This window comes from Aquila chrysaetos, chromosome 2, assembly GCF_900496995.4.
Source record: "Aquila chrysaetos chrysaetos chromosome 2, bAquChr1.4, whole genome shotgun sequence".
In the NCBI taxonomy this organism is placed as follows: Eukaryota; Metazoa; Chordata; class Aves; order Accipitriformes; family Accipitridae; genus Aquila; species Aquila chrysaetos.
Window position 1 is genome coordinate 25,401,552 of NC_044005.1, and position 18,964 is coordinate 25,420,515.

Consider the following 18,964-nt stretch of genomic DNA (forward strand, 5'->3'; position numbering starts at 1 on the left):
AGAGTACTGATAGATGCCCATTCTTTTAATCACAGCAGGGTTGTGGGGGAAGGGGTTGAAACAAGGACCCTGTGTCTTTACTCTTTTGAGCAATGGCACAGATCTCCATGAAGGGCTCACAACACTGTTACACGGAATATGTAACTTGATTAGTTCAGTTTCTAAATATGTGGCAGTCATCAGGGTCTTGGCAATTAATCTACAGTTAGTCCACAGTATCGTTTCAGGTGGATTTTCAACAGCAATGTTATGAAAAGTCTGAGGATAAAGCTACATGGTGCACAGCAGAGAATTTTGAAGGTTGGCAGCATCTGCTGATAAGTTTGACAACCATTAACTGAGAGAACACTTTGGGACAGAATCTCAAACCAATCCTAAGATGAGGTGTGTACTAAATGTGATTAAATAAATCGGTCTGTTGTCTATGATCTTCAACAAAAAGAATTTAAACTCCTATTGAATTTGAGACCCATTTTAGAGATAAGAAATAAAGATAGCAATTTGCTTTTGTCATGAAATAACTCAATGGCAGAATGAAAAAAAAAAGTTTGTGACTCCTGCCCTTTCCATTTGATTATTTACCTCTGAGAGTATAAAGAAGGGAGGTGTCAGGAAAAAAAAAGGAGAAAAAGACAATTAAAAAAAAAATCAAATAAAGCGCATGAAAACATCTGGACAGAGTCCGGCAAAAAGAGGCTATAAAGCAGACAGAAAAGACTTACATGGAAATAGAGTGAAGAGGTATAATGTGTTTAACATGGAGAGAGACAAAAATTACAGAGAACAACAACCAAATCTGAAATGACATATAAATCAGTTTACAAACAGAACCATTTTCCCAGCACAATTATGGCGACAGAATAATCACTGGAGAGCTTTAAGAAATCATTCACTGAGTACTTACATGGGATAATCTAGCAAAGGGGCCCAGGAGACCTGGTTGATCTTAAAGAACAAATTCCTCAAAGCACAAGAACAGTCCAATTCAATGTGTGGGAAGCCAAACAGGTGTGGAAAGATGCAGGTGGCTCAATGGGAAACTCCTGACAGAGCTCAAACACAGAAGGAAGCGAATGGAAGGTGAAAGCGAGGTGTGCTCCCCAGGAGGAATACTGAAACTCTGCCTTGGCATGTCAGGATGAAAATTAGAAAGGCTTGAAATTGCATGAAAATCCACAAAATGTGAAAAGAAGCAAGAAGGACTTCTAAATGCACACTGGCAGTAAGAGGATGACTAAGGAAACTGTGGGCCCAAAGCTGAATGGGACAGGGGACTAGTGGTAAAAGGAAAACGCTTAGGTCCTCAATGTCTTTTTTGCCTTGGTCTTCACTGGCAAGGACTCTTCTCAGCCTTCCTGTTCCATGTGCCCAGTGGAAGAATCCAGGGGACTGAAAAACTACCCACAGCAGAAGACAACTGAGTTAGGGACTATTTAAGCAAACTGGGCATACTCAAAATCCTGGGACCAGACAAGATGCCCTAACAGCACTGAGGGATGCAACAATGGCTGATGTCACTGTAAGGTCACTCTCGGTCACGTTGGAAAGTTCACGGTGATTGGAGGAGGCTCCTGATGACTGGAAACAGGTAAATGTCACACCTGTCTTCAGAAAGGGCAAGAAGGAAGATTCAGGGAATTATAGACCGGTCAGCCTAACATCTCTCCCAAGGAAGGTTATGCAGCAAATCCTCCTGGAACCCATTTCCAGGCACACAAATGACCAGCAGGTGATTGGGAACAGCCAGCATGGATTTACCAAGGGAAAAAAGTCAACCAGATCGCCTTCTGTGGTGAGATGACAGGCCCAATGAAGAAAAGGAGAGCACAGATTTTGAAAGAGTCTCCAATACTATAATAATACTCCAATACTAAATATACTAACAGTGGTATGTAGCTGCATCAGTGGAAGTTCAGACTGGACATTAGGAAAAGGTTCTTCACCAAGAGGGTGGTCTGTCACTGGAACAGCTCCCCAGGGAAGTGGTCAGGGCGTCAAGCTTGTCAGAGTTCAAGGAGCATCTGGATAACACTCTTAGTCATATGGTTTAATTTTAGGTAATCCTGTGAGGAGCTGGGAGTTGGACTCGATGATCCATATGGGTCCCTTCCAACTCAAGATATTCTATGATTTGATGATTTATAGATAGCTAGAACCAGACAGGTGTACTGCAAAGCACATGGAAAACTGACTGGACCACTGCACTCAACGGCTAGTCGTCAGTGGTACAACAACCTAATGACAGCCAGTTACTAACAATGTTCCTCAGCGGTTCTTTGCTGGACTTGCTGCATTTTGTCATCATCTTTCTTGCACTGGTCAGTCCAGAACTGGGCACTGTAGGCAGACTTGATCCCACAAGTGCTGAGCATGGGGAAATAGTCCCATCACTTGACCTGCTGTCTATGCTTTTGCCAACACAGTTCAGTATATGATTAGCTTTCACCACTGCAAGAACCATCCTGATGGTTAGGGGCTAGAGCATGATATGCAAAGAAGCTGGGGAGAGCTGGGTATGTTCAGCTCAGAAGAGCTGAATATTTGGTCCTCGTTCTCCATACTCTTCAAGCTTCGAATCAAACAACTCTACAAGCAGCTATGAAATCTCACCATCCATAAAGGACAAACTGAAGCATGGAGACATGAGCCAAAAAACACAGTACTTTTAATTACTTGTTTCCAAAGGTACACAGAATTCTGTAGTAGAGCCAGGAATAAACCCCAAAACACCCAAATCCCTTTTCCATAAAAACTTGCCCCAAAAATGTGTTCTAGCACTAATAGTCCCATAATTCTGCAGTTTGCCTGTGTTGGAGGATTCCTGGCAACCACTTCACCCAGAATACCTTAAATAAGACTTGACTGGACAGTTCAAGCTTTAAGTTTTAGACCATTTTAACTACTCGCATTATACACAGGATATACAACATGTAGCTGCATCTAATGTCCCACAGTCACTCCTGGGCTGCTGAACAATAAATGACATGGCAGGCCAAAGTGGGAAATGGGTGTTGGCAACATAAGGTTTAATAGGAGACACATTTATAACATGCCTGATGTGTGATACTGTGTCATGATAACAAACCACACAGTAAAAGAGAGAGGACATCACAGCACCACAAAAAGTTAGTTGGTGTAATTCAAATTCAGAAAGAAGGACACCCTAAAATTACTTGATGTCCACCCTGCATTTTGTGGGCCTCTCCTGGTAACACCCAAAACAAGACACATGTGTGAATGCAGCCACTGGCATAGGCAGAGCCCCTAAGGCAAAGCATGCCCAAGTTCCCCAGCAGCACGGTACAGCCACACGTCTGGAATGACTGCTTGCTGTGCAGCTGAATCAGAGCCCTCCACACTTTCAGGCACTCTTGCACTCACCAATATACAGCACCAAGGACATAACCTATATGCACAGAATTGTTGCCTACAAATGGCATTACATAGCTTTTGCCTTACCTTGGTAAGACACCACTTTGACTAACAAACCTCTTGCATTTTGCCACTTTGGATATTCATCCTGCCGAGATCAGTCAGTCTTTTCCCAGCATCCTTTTAAACACACAGCATCAAAATCCTGTGCTTACTGTCTCATTCTTTTTGTGTAATAAAAAACTACAGTTTCCCTTAAAAACTGCAGTGGACACTTCATTGCTGGACCAGTGTGTCTCCCTACCTACATCAGATGAATGACGGGAAGTTTGGGGACAGAAAAACCTCAAGTGAGAATTAAGCTGTTTAAATAAAGCAGATGGAAGATGCACACACAAAAACACCAAAGCAAAGGCCGCAGCTTGAATTATTGTTGTAATCCTTTGCCACATGCCTACAGAAAGCCTGACAACAGCTAAGCTGTCAACATGCTATCATACCACCCATCCTGCTGACCAATCTTTGTTTTTCTGTACTCCCCCAGTTATCTGTGTCCATCTGTTGTCTCCTGTCTCATCCTTAGCTTGCTAGCTGTTTGGGGCAGGGAACATTTTATGCCCTGCGTTTGAACCAGGATTGTGTAGGTGCTACCACAATAGGCAGGGATAATAATAACAACAATAATTAGCTTATATCTTACTATCTTCTTGGGTTCAAATGTTTCCCTCCTGACTTCACAACTGTTCATAAACAATTTTTACTCGGTGCAATATGGGGCCTCATAAACAAATAATTACATCCCAACATACCTTCGACCATTTCACCAGTCATCCCTTGAGGCCTGAATCTGCTGAGCTCTCCATATGCTCCAAATGGTGAGTGTGTGTGAACTCAGCTCCAGAAGAAGATGCCAGCCTTGCAGTGCAGCAGGACTAACACCCTGCATATAACCCTTAGATTTTCCTTGGACAGAACAAGCTTCCTACACACAAACTGTTGCCTCCTACTTTTGTGTGTCAACCCTGACTCACTTGTAGTGCCAAGAAGCAGAGGATATCATCTTCAACCTCCACTTGCTCTGAAAAATGGCAAAAGCCTGCAGTTACAAGTTTATGTAAGAAGGTGGAAAATGGTTACATTATAAACTGCGCATACACATAGTGGCCAAGCCCAACAAGCATATATTCCTGGATGTTCTGCTAAATGAAAAGGAAGAAACTTCCTTCTTTGAGGTTTGTTAGGGGAACCAGCTCTCTGCACTGGAGATGCTCAGAAATTCACTCCTAGGCCTGACTGGCTCCAGACAGGCTGTTCATGTAAATCTAAGATTCAGGAAAAGATAGAAGTAACACACCACATAGTATGTCTTGGATTACTTTCTAGTAGCCAATGAAAGGTTTTGCTGAACAGTCAGGAAGAGCCCCATTCCTCGAGCAACATCCTCCTCTCTGGAAGTACCATGAGCCCCTTTCACAAGTACTGAAGTATATGTCTTTACTGAATCAGGTATTAGGCTCCCTCTTCTCAAATCCACTGGGTGGTAACGTGCCCCCTTGCAATGCCTAATCCACACTACTCTGCTTTAGGTAACTGGAAAAAAAGGTGTTGCAGTGAGGAAAATCCTTTGCCCTCATCCACTACATTTGTTGGAAGAGCACAGAAAAAACGTTCTTGTAGTAACTGTGACACACCATACAAACCTGCAGTGGTTTTTAACAGGTGAAAGCAGAAGTGTAAGTCTTCTTTTCCAACTCCAAATCATTTCTCCAAATCTTCCCAGTGTCAGTTAATCAATAACCAGGATAAGAGTCTTGAATAACTTCCATTTCCTAGTTACAAGGATGCAAAAAGCTGGGCCAGCCCCCTGCTTCTTTGTTATCTGCAGAAACAGAAAGGCTTACAGTGCTGGATGCTAATGTGACACTGCCGAATGCACAAGCTCCCTCAGGCCTTTTTGGGACATGCACTGTAAAACTGGATCATGCCAGGGGCATGGAAGGTGCTGCAGGGGCATTTGCAGAGGGTGTGTTTGGCCCTGGCCCTGCCTCCCCACACTCCCACCATAACAGCCAGTAAGGGGAGAAGCCTGCCTTTCAGTGAGTGCAAGAGATGTTGGGACCAGACATCAGGAGTTCAGGCAGCCCATTCCCCTTCTGACCCAGTCAAAACTATAATAAAACAACCCAGATAAAATTTGGTGTCTCTGTCTCATCTGCTCTTAAAACTTCCTGTGATGAGGGCACTACAACCTCCCTCAGGAAGCTGTTTTCATGCTTAACTATCCAAATACTCATAAAGCTTTTCCTAGCACCTATCTCCACATCTTCCTTGCTACAAATTAAGCTGATTAGTTCTTGTCCTATCCCCAGTGGACACAGAGAACAATTAATCACTGTCGTCTTAAAACAAGCTTTTAAATATTGGAAGACTTCTCACGTCCCTCATCAATCTTCTCTCTAGACTAAACCAACCTGGTTCTTGGAGCCTCTCCTCGCAGGTGGTGCTCGCCACTCTGGCTGTCCTCCCCTCATCTCCTTCCACCGTTTCTGGTTTTGCTGCTCACGCTGGAAGCAGTGCTCTGCTGTGGCTTCAGGAGCAGCTGCTAGAGTAGAAAAACTACTGCCTGTGTGCTACACGTGACATTCCTGTTAAATATACCCTAAAATGAGATTTGCTTTTTTGCAACGTCACCACACTGTTGACTCACATTTAGTCTCTGACTCACTGTAGTGCCTCCCAGATCCTTTTCTGCAGTTCTGTTGCCTGGCTTGTTATCCCCCATTTTACATGTAGACATTTGATTTCACCTTCCCAAGTGCAGTACTTTTCATTTGTCTTTATTAAATTTCTTCTTATCAAATTCACACCATTTTCCAGTTTAATAGGTATATGACCTATGTTGTGCCAAGAAAGCAGATCAACTTTCTGCCTCATGTTACACATCAGCAGCAAAGACAGCATGGAAGAACTGCTGTGTTCAGGAAAACTTCTTAAAAAGAGTTACTGTCTTATCAAAAGCCTATCAATTTGTTACTCCCTTTTCACTCTGCATTTCTATCTGATACACTGTGATCTCAGTAAGAAAACAGTAGTTCACTCTAGCCTCATAAAACACATTCACTCAATGAAATTACAATCCACTGCCAAAAAAGTACTGCAACATCCCAGGCACGACATCACTCTATGACCCAAGCTAGTACCAAACAGAGCTGCTACCAACTCATTAACTAGGTCATATCAACCAACAAGGAAGACAAGGGACACATTTAAAAAACTAATTATATTGAGCTAAATCCTTAAGACTTGGCTCAACAAAATTATGTCTTTTGGCCCACTGTTGTTAGACACACCCTCAATAAGTACTTGAGTAATTACTTATATGAAATCACATCAAAGATCAATTTGTTTCCTTGTATTTTCCCATAAAGCGCTTAACTTTTGATTCCCAGATATGTAGCAGGTATTTTAAATGCATACACCTGAAATTATGTTGTACCATACCCTCTTTCAAAGTGCTGCATAAGCTGACCAGACAAGCCAGCTGATTCCAGGACTTCAATGCAATATCAGGCAAACAGAGTCCCTTGAGAAGGTTGGCCTTAGTCCCATCACAGGATTCCTGCATTCCCCATCTCTGTCCCCCAAAAAAGTCAAAACAGTCAATAATTTAAAATTTCTTTTCTTCATGGTTTACAAAAAGATTGCAGTGTGTAACTGGCCACAGTAACAGAACAATTAAAGAAACTGGAATCTCTCCCACAAATTATGAAAGATGTCAAGGTACTTGAATGCATCCAGAGGAGGGCAACAAAGCTGGTGAAAGGGCTAGAAGGCAGGTCCTGTGGAGAGCGGCTGAGGACTCTGGGTTTGTCTAGTTTGGAGAAAAGGAGGCTGAGAAGCAACCTCATTGCTCTCTACAACTTCCTGAGGAGGGGAGGTGGAGAGAGAGGTGCTGATCTCTTCTCCCTGCTATTCAGTGACAGGATGTATAGAAATGGTTCAAAGATGGATCAGGAGGTTCAAACCAGACACTAGGAAACAACCCTTTACAGAGAGGGTGACCAAACACTGAAACAGGCTTCCCAAAGTGGTGGTCGATGCCCCATGCCTGTCAGAGGCATTTGCACAACGCCCTTAATATCCTTAACTTTTGTTCTGCCATGAAGTGGTCAGGCAGTTGGACTAGATGATCATTGCAGGTGCCTTCCAACTGGAACTATTCCATTCTATTCTCAGATACATGCAGCTTTCCTTTCACAGAACTCATAATTTATCCTTCCCCTCTACTCGGCACTGGTGAGGTCAAACCTGGAGTACTGCGTGCAGTTCTGGGCCTCCCAGTACAAGAGAGATGGACATAATGGGGAGAGTCCAACAAAGGGCCACAAAGAGGATTAAGAGCATGTCTCATACGAGGAAAGGCTGGGATTGCTGGGACTGTTCAGCGTGGAGAAGAAAAGACTCATGGGGGATCTTATCAATGTATATAAACACCTGAAGGGAGGGTGTAAAGGTGACAGAGCCAGGCTCTTTTCAGTGGCACCCAGTGACAGGACCAGAGGCAACAAGCACAAACTGAAACACAGGAGGTCTTGTTTGAACATCAGGAAACACTCTTCTATTGTGAGGGTGACCAAGCCCTGGCATAGGTTGCCCACAGAAGTTGTGGAGTCTCCCTCCTTGAAGATATTCAAAAGCTGTCTGGACATGGTCACCTTTTCCAGGTGGCCCTGCTTGAGCAGGGAGTTGGATCATATGACCTCTAGAGGTCCCTTCCAACCTCAACCATTCTGTGATTCTGTGGGTTTCACCAGCCAAAAACAGGTCAAAAATCTTCCTGGAAAATAGTTGCTCCATGGCTTAATCCATTCCTCTTCAAATGCGTCCTGTTGCTATAGCAGATCCTTCTGTAGTCTGATATTGCAGATGGTGCAGAAAGGAATTTAGCAGGCAAGATGGGTTTCTTCTCAGGACAATGCTGCCATTTCGCTTATTGCCATGAACTGACTGAGATCTTTGCGAGATCACTTTCAGACTTACGCAATGCTCAGAAAGGTCAGACAGGTTATTCCCTCCTTCCCATTATTTCCCAGAACTAGTGAAGACAGAAAGCACAGTGGTCAAAATAATTCAAATCAAACTGTTTAATGCCGTAAGAATATATTGCTCACATCAGCAGAGAGGTTTATTCCAGATAAGATCTCAGACTAAAAGCAAGGACTCTTATCTTCCCTATGCGTCCCTAACACCTGGAAGCACAAAAGGAGGGCAGCATAGCCTCCCACTGGCTCTTCCAGTCTAATGAACAGCAGAGAGTTCAACCGAGCAAGGGAGGGAGATATCACAATCTTGTCTCACCTTCCAGTGCTCTGAGGACCAGAAGAGAAAATGTTAAATGTGCACATCACAGTCATGCCCATGTTCAGTGACTGACTTATCCACATGCAGTAAATGAAGGTCAGTTGAGCTACTAGATATCTGCAAGTAATGAGAGCAACTACGCCATTATGACTGGTGCCTTAACTTGCACCACAGCTTAATTAATTTATAGATACCACAGTAACTACAAGAGTAGAAAATCAGGAGAGTGCCAAACTGAACAGAAAACCTCTTGAACACTAACATACCTTGAAAAAATCTCTTTTACATTTTGCTTTTTAATAAAAATGAAATATTTCATTACTTATATTTTATAAGAAAATACAGTTGGCCACCCGGTAATTCCTCAGCATGCATCAGTTGAAAACTGTGCAGTTACAGAAGGAACAAGATTCCCCCTTAAATGAGTGAAAGACTCTAAGCTTAAGGTGAACAGGTTTTTCTCCAGCCCTTTCCTTGCTTCCCTCCATGACTGGTCATGAAGATAGCTGACAGAAGGTCCTTCCACACATTCCTCACCAGATCCCATTCCTCCACACTCCATTTAGTTTCTGCAGTCCAAGCAGATTCCTTTCTCCCCTGAAATCAATGTTTAATTAACACATTATTGGAAAAAAAAAAATGGGCTGCAACAGCAGACTGAAATGAAGCCAGCACCTCCCTGCTCTGCAGATGCAGCCAGTCCCATCAGACAGTTACCCCACTGGAGAGTTCTTCCTCTCCTCATCCCCCTTCAGCTGCCAGCAAACATCATCCTCTTGCCCAGTTATCTTCTTTTCCATCCCCATGGGACTCTTCCGCCTTTTAGAAGTGGTTCACAACAGCAGGAAAGACAGCAAATAGGGGGAGAATGGGAGCAAGTGCTCTCTGGGTAGCCTCACAGTGTGACCAATGCCTCACCTTTAAACCTGCCATCCCCATGGGAGCAGCACGCTGATTCCCCTGACGACACCCCCCATCAACACAGCAGTAAGATTAGCAGTGCAGCGGAAACAGGACAGTATGCTTTGCCATGAGCAGAGGATGCTCCCAGGGTCAAACTCACAAACAGATTCTGGGACTACGCACAGCTGTATGTACCCAAAGGCAGTGGAGAAGCTACCGGCAGCTTCAAAAGGTTTACATCATACCTCCCCCCATCCTCATCAATTATTATTCTATCCCATTCCTTGGCTCTCATCCGGCTGCTGGGAGGTACTTGGATGCAGGGGATGCTGCAGCACTGTCAAGGGCATTATGAGGCAGGCCTAGGCCTTGGGCACCCTCCCTGCTAAACACACAGGCACACTCACTACACAGTTGGTGCAGCAGGCAAGAGACAACGGAGTCCATGAACTCTTGGGCTGGGCTGCCCTAGTTATGAAGAGAGACATCAGGATCTTTGAAAAAGTCTACTATCCCAGCACTGTCATTCCCAGGATCCAAAGCTACTAGTGTTAATTAGTTGCCGTGATGTGATGGATGACAAGCGGCAGGGCCAGGAATGACACAAGCAGATTGTGTTCGAAATAAGCCGTCCCTCACCATCAAGGGCAGAGGAAAGGAATTTGGAAAGGACAGGAGCTGAGCACACTGCTGAGAGACGACAGGTATGCTGACAGAGCCCCCCTCATCCCTGACATCCCCTTCCCAACACCCTGGCTGACTCCTGCTGCCAGCAGACAAGAAACAGGCAGGGGAGCATGCCTGGGAGAGAATTCAGGAACATGGCTGTGAGAGACAAGGGGAAAGCTCTAAGAGATGTGAGGAAGCAAGGCAGATGAAGGGCTAGTCCACTCTGTCGCAAGGGGACACACTTCAGACGGAGTTGAACTTCTGATGGCTGTGGACGAACCTCCATCACCCTCTGCAAAGCCACACGGTGATGCCTGCAGCAGCCCGGAGTCCCAAGAGGCTGCAGGCTTTAGCCCAGACGGAGGACTGCCAAGCTGGCTGCGTGGTATACGGATCCCAAAAGCTGTAAATAGTGCTCACAGAGCACCTTTTTCTGTGAATGGCAACAAAAGAAATTGCATCCCCACCTTCCCTTAAGGAAGAACACAGGATCTTCCAACACCACTGGCATATTTCCACTAGGAGCCTTATTGCTCAATTTTTCAAACACACCAGTACAGGGACACTGCACTTCATCCCTACCAGACCTCAGTGAAACAATACTTGGGCTAGCCCAACCTAAAGTCATGATTTTTCCATGCCCCCCCCAAAAAAGGTGCAAATGCAGAGCACTGAAAATGCTATCCACTGCCATCCACTCCACAATGAGAAAGGCAGAACAAACTTCTCCCATGCTGCCTTTCTACAAACATGTCTTGGTCTGGCTGTTTGGATTGGTGGTGAGAGGTCAAAACATCATCTTTGATTCTCAGAGTCCTTTACACACATGAATTGCTTTTGTCTATGCCCATGTGAGGAGAAACCAAAGAAAAGAAAAAGCAAATGACCTGACCCAAGATTATGTAGTGTGGTGGTTTCAAGAAGCTATGAACCCCTCTAGCATCTTGGTTTCTGAAATTCAAAATATCTTCCTCACCACTTGCTGTATGAATTAAGAGCCAACTCTGCTAGATTGACAGACTCTGCTATTAACTAGAAGAGGGGGATGAGGGGGAGAAGACAGCTGATAAAAATTTCCAAAGCTTAACCAAAATGTGGGTAATTTCTGGCTCCAGTTGCATTGGCAATAGTCCCAAAATAAAGCCTGTCTCCTCTTCATGCTGGGGGGGGGCAAGGGCAGATAAAGTTAGATGCATTTTGGTTTTAAATTAAACACTGTGTCTCTTGAATCATTGTACGAGGCCATTTCTTATCCTGGCTTTTGGTCATCACAAAGCGTCTGGCTCCTTCAGTTTGTTCTTGGCCAGATCACTGTGTGTCCTTATCCTTGATACAGCATATCACAGCTCAGCCGGTATCCAGACATCCACCTGCACATGCCCAGAGCACAGAGCTGAGGAGAGGGCAAAGGAAAACAGATCAAGGGGGAAAAATACACTCCACTTCTCAAGACAGGTAAACTCAAGAGCCCTGGAGGATGTTGCAGAAAACAAAAGCAAGTAGTTCAGTAGATCTACCAAAATACCACTGCTGCTACAAGAAAGGGACTAAATTCTCCCTTCCCAGGAATATGCCAGACAAGACCCAGAAGATCTTCTGCAGTTTGAAGGTGTCCTCTAGGTTAAGGGTTTAAATTCAATCCTAACACAAAAAAGAGTAAGAGTTGCCTGCACCTGATGGCTTGGTGGTTTCAAGCAAGCACCCCTTGCTTGAAAAGGGAGGAAAGTAAGGGAGGGAGGAGGCATACTTATTTCCTTTTTGCACAGGGACTTGCACAGCACAGGTCTTAAAATCCACCACCATTGCTACCACAAATTACCCCTGGCACCACCTCCCACCCTCTGAGAGCTCTGCAGGAACTGAGTTCCCCTCTCCCTTCAAGGATGCAAATCATGTGGGGTCAGGAGTAAATTCCAGCGCTATGTGAAATTCACTCTGCTCCGTTGGCTATGCAAGCTCAAGGAAGGACAAAGCACTACAGTCAGGGACTGCTGAGCTACAAAACTCACATTGCAATCATTGAAGTTTACCTATAATAATGTTTTTTTCCAACCTTTCCTATTCCTGCTAACAAATAATTCAGAAACGGAGGCTCACTGTGCCACGAGAACACACTAGTACCTTAATCACTGGGGAAACGGAAGAACCATAAGGCCAGGGCCCACCTTCACCCTGCAGGGTACCAGGGAGGCAGTCTCGGGGGGGGGGGGGGGGACCAGGCATGTGGGCCCTGCAGCACCCTCTGCCTGTTGCTCAGCTGGCCACTGCTTCATCTTCAACAGCACCCATGGCTGGCCTACAAGCACAGGAGCTGCAGCACGACATCGATATCTGAAGTGACTGGGGTAAAGGGGAGGGCAGGGAGAGATCAAAAAGTAACTACTGGTGAAGCTGGGCGGCTGAGGCAAGATTTGCTCTGGTGAGCACAAAGCAAGGGAGTGGGGGAAACTGGTATCTTTCCAGGCATCACCCACACTAAAAGCGTGGGACTCCAGACATGCCCCTGCTCCATCTTCCTGGCTGTAGTCTACCATTGCACCTCAAGGTCAGAGAAAAAGGAGAAAAGCAAAAGGCAAACAACAATAGCCCTGGACAGATCTATTTATTCAGCTTTTGCTATTGCTCCATGAAGTGGAAAGATCCAGAAACGTGGAGACCTTGGAGCAGGCACAACTACACGCAGGAGATGAGAAGCAGTGGCTGGTGGAACCGCAAGAGCACCTTTCTCCCCCAGCTCCCCTCCACTTGGGTGTGAGCAGCCTGTGACCAAGCAATGAGGTCCTTTGCACCCAGAGAAGGAGGGTGCTGAGCAGGTCTGCAAGCCTTGGAGAGGGTCCTGGCCTGCCTGAAACCCAGGAAAAGCATCCCTCTCACTGCCTCGGCTCCCCCACCCCTGCACACCAGCTACCTGCAGCCACCTGCTGAGGCTTGCCTGGCCCTTCCCTATGTTGTAGGTGGGGGAAAGAAGGAAGGGAAGGAGGGAGAGAGGAAGAGACTCTCTTCTTCCTTTGCTCCCCACCCCCCCAGGCCTTTTCCCTGCTCTACTCAGACCCAAAAAGCCATGGATCTGCTGCACGTCCTACAACAGAAACACAAGGAGCTTTCCCGCCCCCTCTCGATTCACCACCCTCCAGCCTCCGGCAGGGACTGCATGGAAATGGCGATATCCCTGTATCGTCTGGATCAACGGCACAGATAAGCTCAAAGAGGGCAAGGGAGGATGGCACAGGAGGATGAGGCGGGAAGGCTTTGTTTGGTCCTGGCTCCAGTGCAGCCCACCCCCTCTCTCCATTGCAATGCCCTCCAGCTCGGACATGCAAAGAGGCATCAGGAAGGGAGGGGGCCGGGGGTGCTTATGAATTTTGTTTCCCCCATCAAGGGGACAGCTCACTCCCCCGAGCATGCCTGGCTCTGCCAGAGCTCCCTGGAGTAACCTTTATTCCAGTGTGTCGCAAGCATGTATTTCACGGATGGTTACACTGAATCATTATCACCAGACGTTCATTTGACCAAAATAATGTTATTAGCATCGTCAGGTCCATTTCCCCCCCCCAATTACTCCCTCCCCGGTACACATACACTCCCTCCAACCCCCAGGCCCCTGCCATCCACACAGGGCACACCCCTCCCCAATACAAAATCTCATGATGTGTGACACAATGTCCAGGAAAAGAGAGCGGCAAGAGGGGCTGGCGAAATGTATGGACGTGCCTTTGGCATTTACTGTGTTCCCTACCCTCTGCCAATGTTTATCAGACACACACAAAAGACGCACATGCAAAAATCAGAATTAAATCACGGCCTGTCCTAGGTACATGACTACGGATGTATGAGTGTGTGCATGTGTGCCTAAGCCGCGGTCAGAGTCCTATCGGGAACCCGAATCTGTGTGGCATGAAGCAAAGGTCATCATGCCACTGTTGTGATGCACTAAAAAAAAGCCGCAGAGCCATCAGGATGTAACACAGAATTTTCTCGTCAAGGGACGAGAAACCTTCGGGGGGGGGGGGGGCTGGGAGGAGGAAAGCGGGTGTGCGGATGGGGGGGATGGGGGGAAATGGCAGAAAATGGGGAGGAAAACGAAGAATACAAAGCTCCACTTCGCTAATCCAAGATAGACAATCCATCCCTTCCCCCCTCTCTATGCCCTCCCTCCCCCCGAAATGTTGGTGCAGATGGATTTCTGTATCTTGGTTTTGCAGCAGTGGGTCTAATGACTCCCATACCAAACCCCCTCGCTATTTTAACCCCTCCCACTATTTTTTTTTTTTTTTTTAGACCGGGCTGAAGAATAATGTGTTTTTAGAGATAATGGGTTTTATAAAAAGAAAAGAAAAAGGGACGCAGCGCAGACATTATGCGAATAAGCTGCTCCCCGCATCACCCCCATCTTCCCCCAATCCCGGTTTCACCCCCTCCCATCATTCTCCAGCCTTTCCCCATTAGCTCCCCCAAGGAAAGGAAAAAACCCACAACATGATCTGGGTAGCCGATCTCAAAATCCCAAGCACTAATCCGCTTGAATTTGTTCTTCCCCTTATATAAGCAGCAGCACGTCAACATGTTCAGTGGAAACGCAGCGTAAAATGAGGCCAGGCTACAGCCATGGAACAGGGGTGATATCGGCAGATATCGCTTCTATCGAGAAGCCATCACCACCAGGATGATGAAATCGAGTATTGGGCTTTCAGTCGTTCCCTTCCTTTATTTATTTATTTTTTAACGCTTACTGTAATTTTATTTCGTTTCATTTTGGTTTTGCTCTACTTCATTTTTTAAAGGACAAAAGTAAAATAAATAATTAAAAGCCTAGAGACAAACCCCACCGGAAGGTGCCCGAATGCTCCAGAAAGAGAATCCTTACCTCCTAACTTTTTTTTTTTTTTAAATAAATAAATACAGTCCTGTTGCTCCCATTATCCCCAAACTTCCAATGTCCCCAGCTGCACCTCCCTACTCCTAAAAACCAGATACTTTGTTAGAGAGACACCAATGTTTAAGAAACTGCCAAAGACCAAAAAGGAACAGAGAAATGGAAAATTATGTCTATACAATAATCTAGTTCGTTCAGCTGAAAGTGCGTCCAGTCCCAAAACCAAGAGCAATAATCTCTGCAACCTCCTCCCCCCAAAATACTACTAACCCTTAGATAAACTTGCCCAACTTAACACCGATGACCATTTTAACTTAAACCGGTGACAGACGTAACACCCTTCTGGTTCACGTTACAATTAATAACTGACTGTATCATCACGGCAAACAAAACCTTTTGTGATCAATTTTTCCCCCACCTACTCAACATCCCTCTTAGACTTTTCGCAGGTCTAGCTCAGAGTTCAGCCCTCAAAAAATAGCCCCTCAAAATATGCAATAAGCAGGTATTGGTGAGCGGTCACTTAAATATTCACCTTTTTAGGAGGGCTGTGTGCTTATCATGGAATAATTGCGTGCAGTAAGAAATACAGAAGGAACAATTAATAATTAGGAAAAACAGAAATAATTTCTTAAAACTGTCTGCAACGAAGCGTTGAACAGTTTGACCATAGAAAGGTAGAAAGAGAGCATGGAAAAGCGAAAGGCTGAAAGTGTCCTTTTTATAAACGATTCAACGTTTTTAGCCTGGGTTCTGCCTCCCCGATCCTTTGGTTTTTCTGCCGCTGATCTCATGCCTAATCTTTTTTATTGTTTTCTTTGGGGAGGGATAAATCAGGAAAAAAAAATTTTTTGAAAGAGAAAGATTTCAATTTTAACAAAATGCATCCTCAAAGAGCACTGGGTAAATATGTTACTTCCTAGCTGCAAAAGACTGCAATTAAAATAAATTTAAAGAGTAAGCAAAAGACAAGTCACCTGCAAAGCACCAGAGTCAGTGCCCTTAGGTAGGAGAATTACATCACTCCCTGACTGAATGATGTTTTCTTTTAAATTATAAAGCAGGTGGATTTTTTTTTTGACAGAAGAAGGAAAAAAAAAACCAAACCAACACCACAGTGGTTATTTCACATATATCTTGCACGAAGAAAGCATTGAACCAACCTTTAAGGTCACTGACTGCCTGAAAACCCACAGCAGTCGCTCACGGTGGAAGTTTTCAGGCAAGACGGCTACTAAATCATTAATACAAACAAATGGAAGGCGGGGAAGAAAGGCACTACTGTAATAGATCCGAAGACTTGGAAGAGGAAAAAAATATTAAAGGAAAAAAAACTTTCATCTTCAGCCTCTCTTCTTTCCTCATTAATAATTTTTTTTAAAAGAAATCCTTAAGCTTCAGTCAAACAGTAGGCTCTCTCTAAGCATCTCCCTGCCGTAACTCAGCGTAGCGTCTTCTTCTTTTTCGCGAGGCCCCCCCTATTTTCCACTCCAAAAAGCCCCGCCGTGGGAATTGTGATTTCCCAAAAAGTCGGGCAAAAAGAGCCGGGGCCGGAGCGTCGCAGGGGGTCGGTGCGCGCCCAGCCCCGCCGGGGCAGCGGGGAACGGGGAGAGGGAATAAAACGATCCGAGATAGTTGTCGCGAGGAGGGTCAGGAGAAACCCACCCGCGGAGCTCGGGAGCGGCGGCGCCCAGCGCCCGCCGGGCGGGCAGTCCCCGCCGATCCGTGCCGTGCCGCCCCCCCGCCCGCCGCCCCCTCTCACCTCCGCAGCCGGGCGGCCGCCGGCCGCCGCGCCAACTCGCGGCTCGCCTCCGCTGCGGGGCAGGGGGCTCCAGCGTGGCCCCAGCCGCGGAGGCTCGCGGGGGTCCCGGGAAGGCTGGGCTGGGCTGGCCGCGCCGAGCCGAGCCGTGCCGTGCCGTGCCGACCCGAGCCGAGCCGAGCCGAGCCAGCCGCGGGCGGCCGCGGGCGGAGCTGCGCAGGGCTGAGCGCGCCGCGGTGCCGGAGCAGCCCGAGCCCCGCGCACGCCGCCGCCGCCCCCTGCCGCCGCGCCCGCCCGGCCCGGCCCCGGCTTTTAAAGAGACCGCGGGCCCGCGCCCCCGGCCCCCCGACACGGTCCGCCCGGCCGCGGCAGCGGGCACGGGCACGGCCCCGGACAGGGGCAGCAACGCTCCGCCGGGCTTCTCCTCCCGCGCTTGCGGCGGGGCCGCCGCCTGCTCCCGGGAACGGGTTGGAGGCTTTTCTTCTGTCGCCGGCCCCGTCAGCGTCTCGTTCCTCGAGCGCTGCCTCAGCGGGCCGGCAGAGCGAGGGGGTATTTTTGCGCCTCTGGTCCCAGCAAGGAGAAGGGGGAGAGACGGCTTATTTTTACCTTCTAGCGTTTGCCGACGCTACCCAAGCCAGCAGGCACCTGCCATCTGAGCAGGAGGTAACGCCTTCCTCAGACGATCACCTCCGTGATCCCCCCAAAACTCTTAAAAGTTCACAAAGATTCTTCCCTTCTAGCTCAGAGTTTGACCCAAACCTACTGGATATTTCAACTCAGTTGACACTGCCCATTTCATTTAAACCAGCCACTACGTTTCCTTGTTACCTTGCACAAATCTCTCAAACTTTTTATCCACTTGTTTCCTCACTTGTAAAAGTAGAGGCAATGGCACTGACAGACACCATCGACTGCGCTGGGGTCAGCATTGCATTCAGAGTGTATATCCTAAATATTGATATTTATCATTTTATCACCATTAGCACTTAGCACAGTAAACAACATAATTCAGAGCGCCTTCTGTGGGGAACGTCTATGTGAAGATTTTTAATGCGTTATCATGCTGAAAGTCCACCTCAAAGACGACTAGCAGGCAGGAACATTATGCACATGAAGTGCACGCAAAACCAAAAGTGAGAAATCAAACCTTCTGGCCCCTCTCTCCAGACCCTATGATCTTGTAAAATTTGTGTATGATGCTCATACTGCAATGCCAGACACTTAAAATGCATTTGCCCTAGGGACAGACTGGAAAGCTATTTGCCTTTCCTTCCCCTTCTGATCATGTATTCAAAGGTTTTTTGTCTTTTTCGGCATTTTGCATAGCAGACAGCCTACTCACAGCACTCAATAAATAATAAATAATAATTATTTTATACAGTATGCATTGATCACTTTGCCCACTATCGAAATGCAGCTGTGTCTGAGGTGGATAATAGCCACACAGAAACACTAAATAATAGTTTCAAGTAGTATTAGGAGCCCCCTGGGAAGTTTCTCTGGGAAACACAGTCCTTCACATCCCCTAACAAATTCAGATACATGCACAGAGAAGATAATGGAGACCTATTTCAACAAGGTGACAACGGTCCAGCAAAGAGGCATCTTCCTGACTCAAAATCAGCATCCCAAGAACAAGAATTTATCCCTTTAAATGTCTGTGCAAAGGCAGGTTATTGTTAAGCTTCCTGTTTTATATGGACAATGTAACAGCAGTGAGAACTATCAACCCCTCCTCAGGGCATGGGATTAGATCCTGGTCTCAGTTACTGTGAAGAAAATCAGGTATTACTTCGTTTACTTCAGTAGTTAACTCCCGATTTAAAACGTGCAACTGGCAATAAAATCTGGCTTCTAGTACCTTTCTTCCCCTGCTGATAGTTCTGGCAATCTAGCATTTTGTAGCTTGCAGTTTATCAAAGTAATGATTTGATGAGGTAGTCATCTGAAACCGTACCACCTCTGGCGCTTCGCTCTCCAAGGTCTTCTGAGACCATGTACGTACTTGCATAACGTTTTGATCTGGC

The 18,964-nt window shown here is 46.4% G+C and overlaps 1 protein-coding gene across 40 annotated transcripts in view; it reads right to left on the reverse strand.

The window, feature by feature from the left end:
* Positions 1 to 17,197, reverse strand: part of NRXN3 (neurexin 3) — a 1,038,943-nt gene extending 1,021,746 nt beyond the window's left edge. For 19 of the 40 annotated variants that reach the window (XM_030007361.2, XM_030007359.2, XM_030007328.2 and 16 more), the window contains exon 1: positions 16,941 to 17,193. The gene's annotated coding sequence lies outside the window, so the exon portion shown is untranslated. Of the gene's footprint in view, positions 1 to 16,940 lie in introns of all 40 variants that reach the window. The other 21 variants (XM_030007362.2, XM_030007358.2, XM_030007356.2 and 18 more) reach the window with 4 other exon arrangements.
* Between the last annotated feature and the right edge of the window lie 1,767 nt (positions 17,198 to 18,964).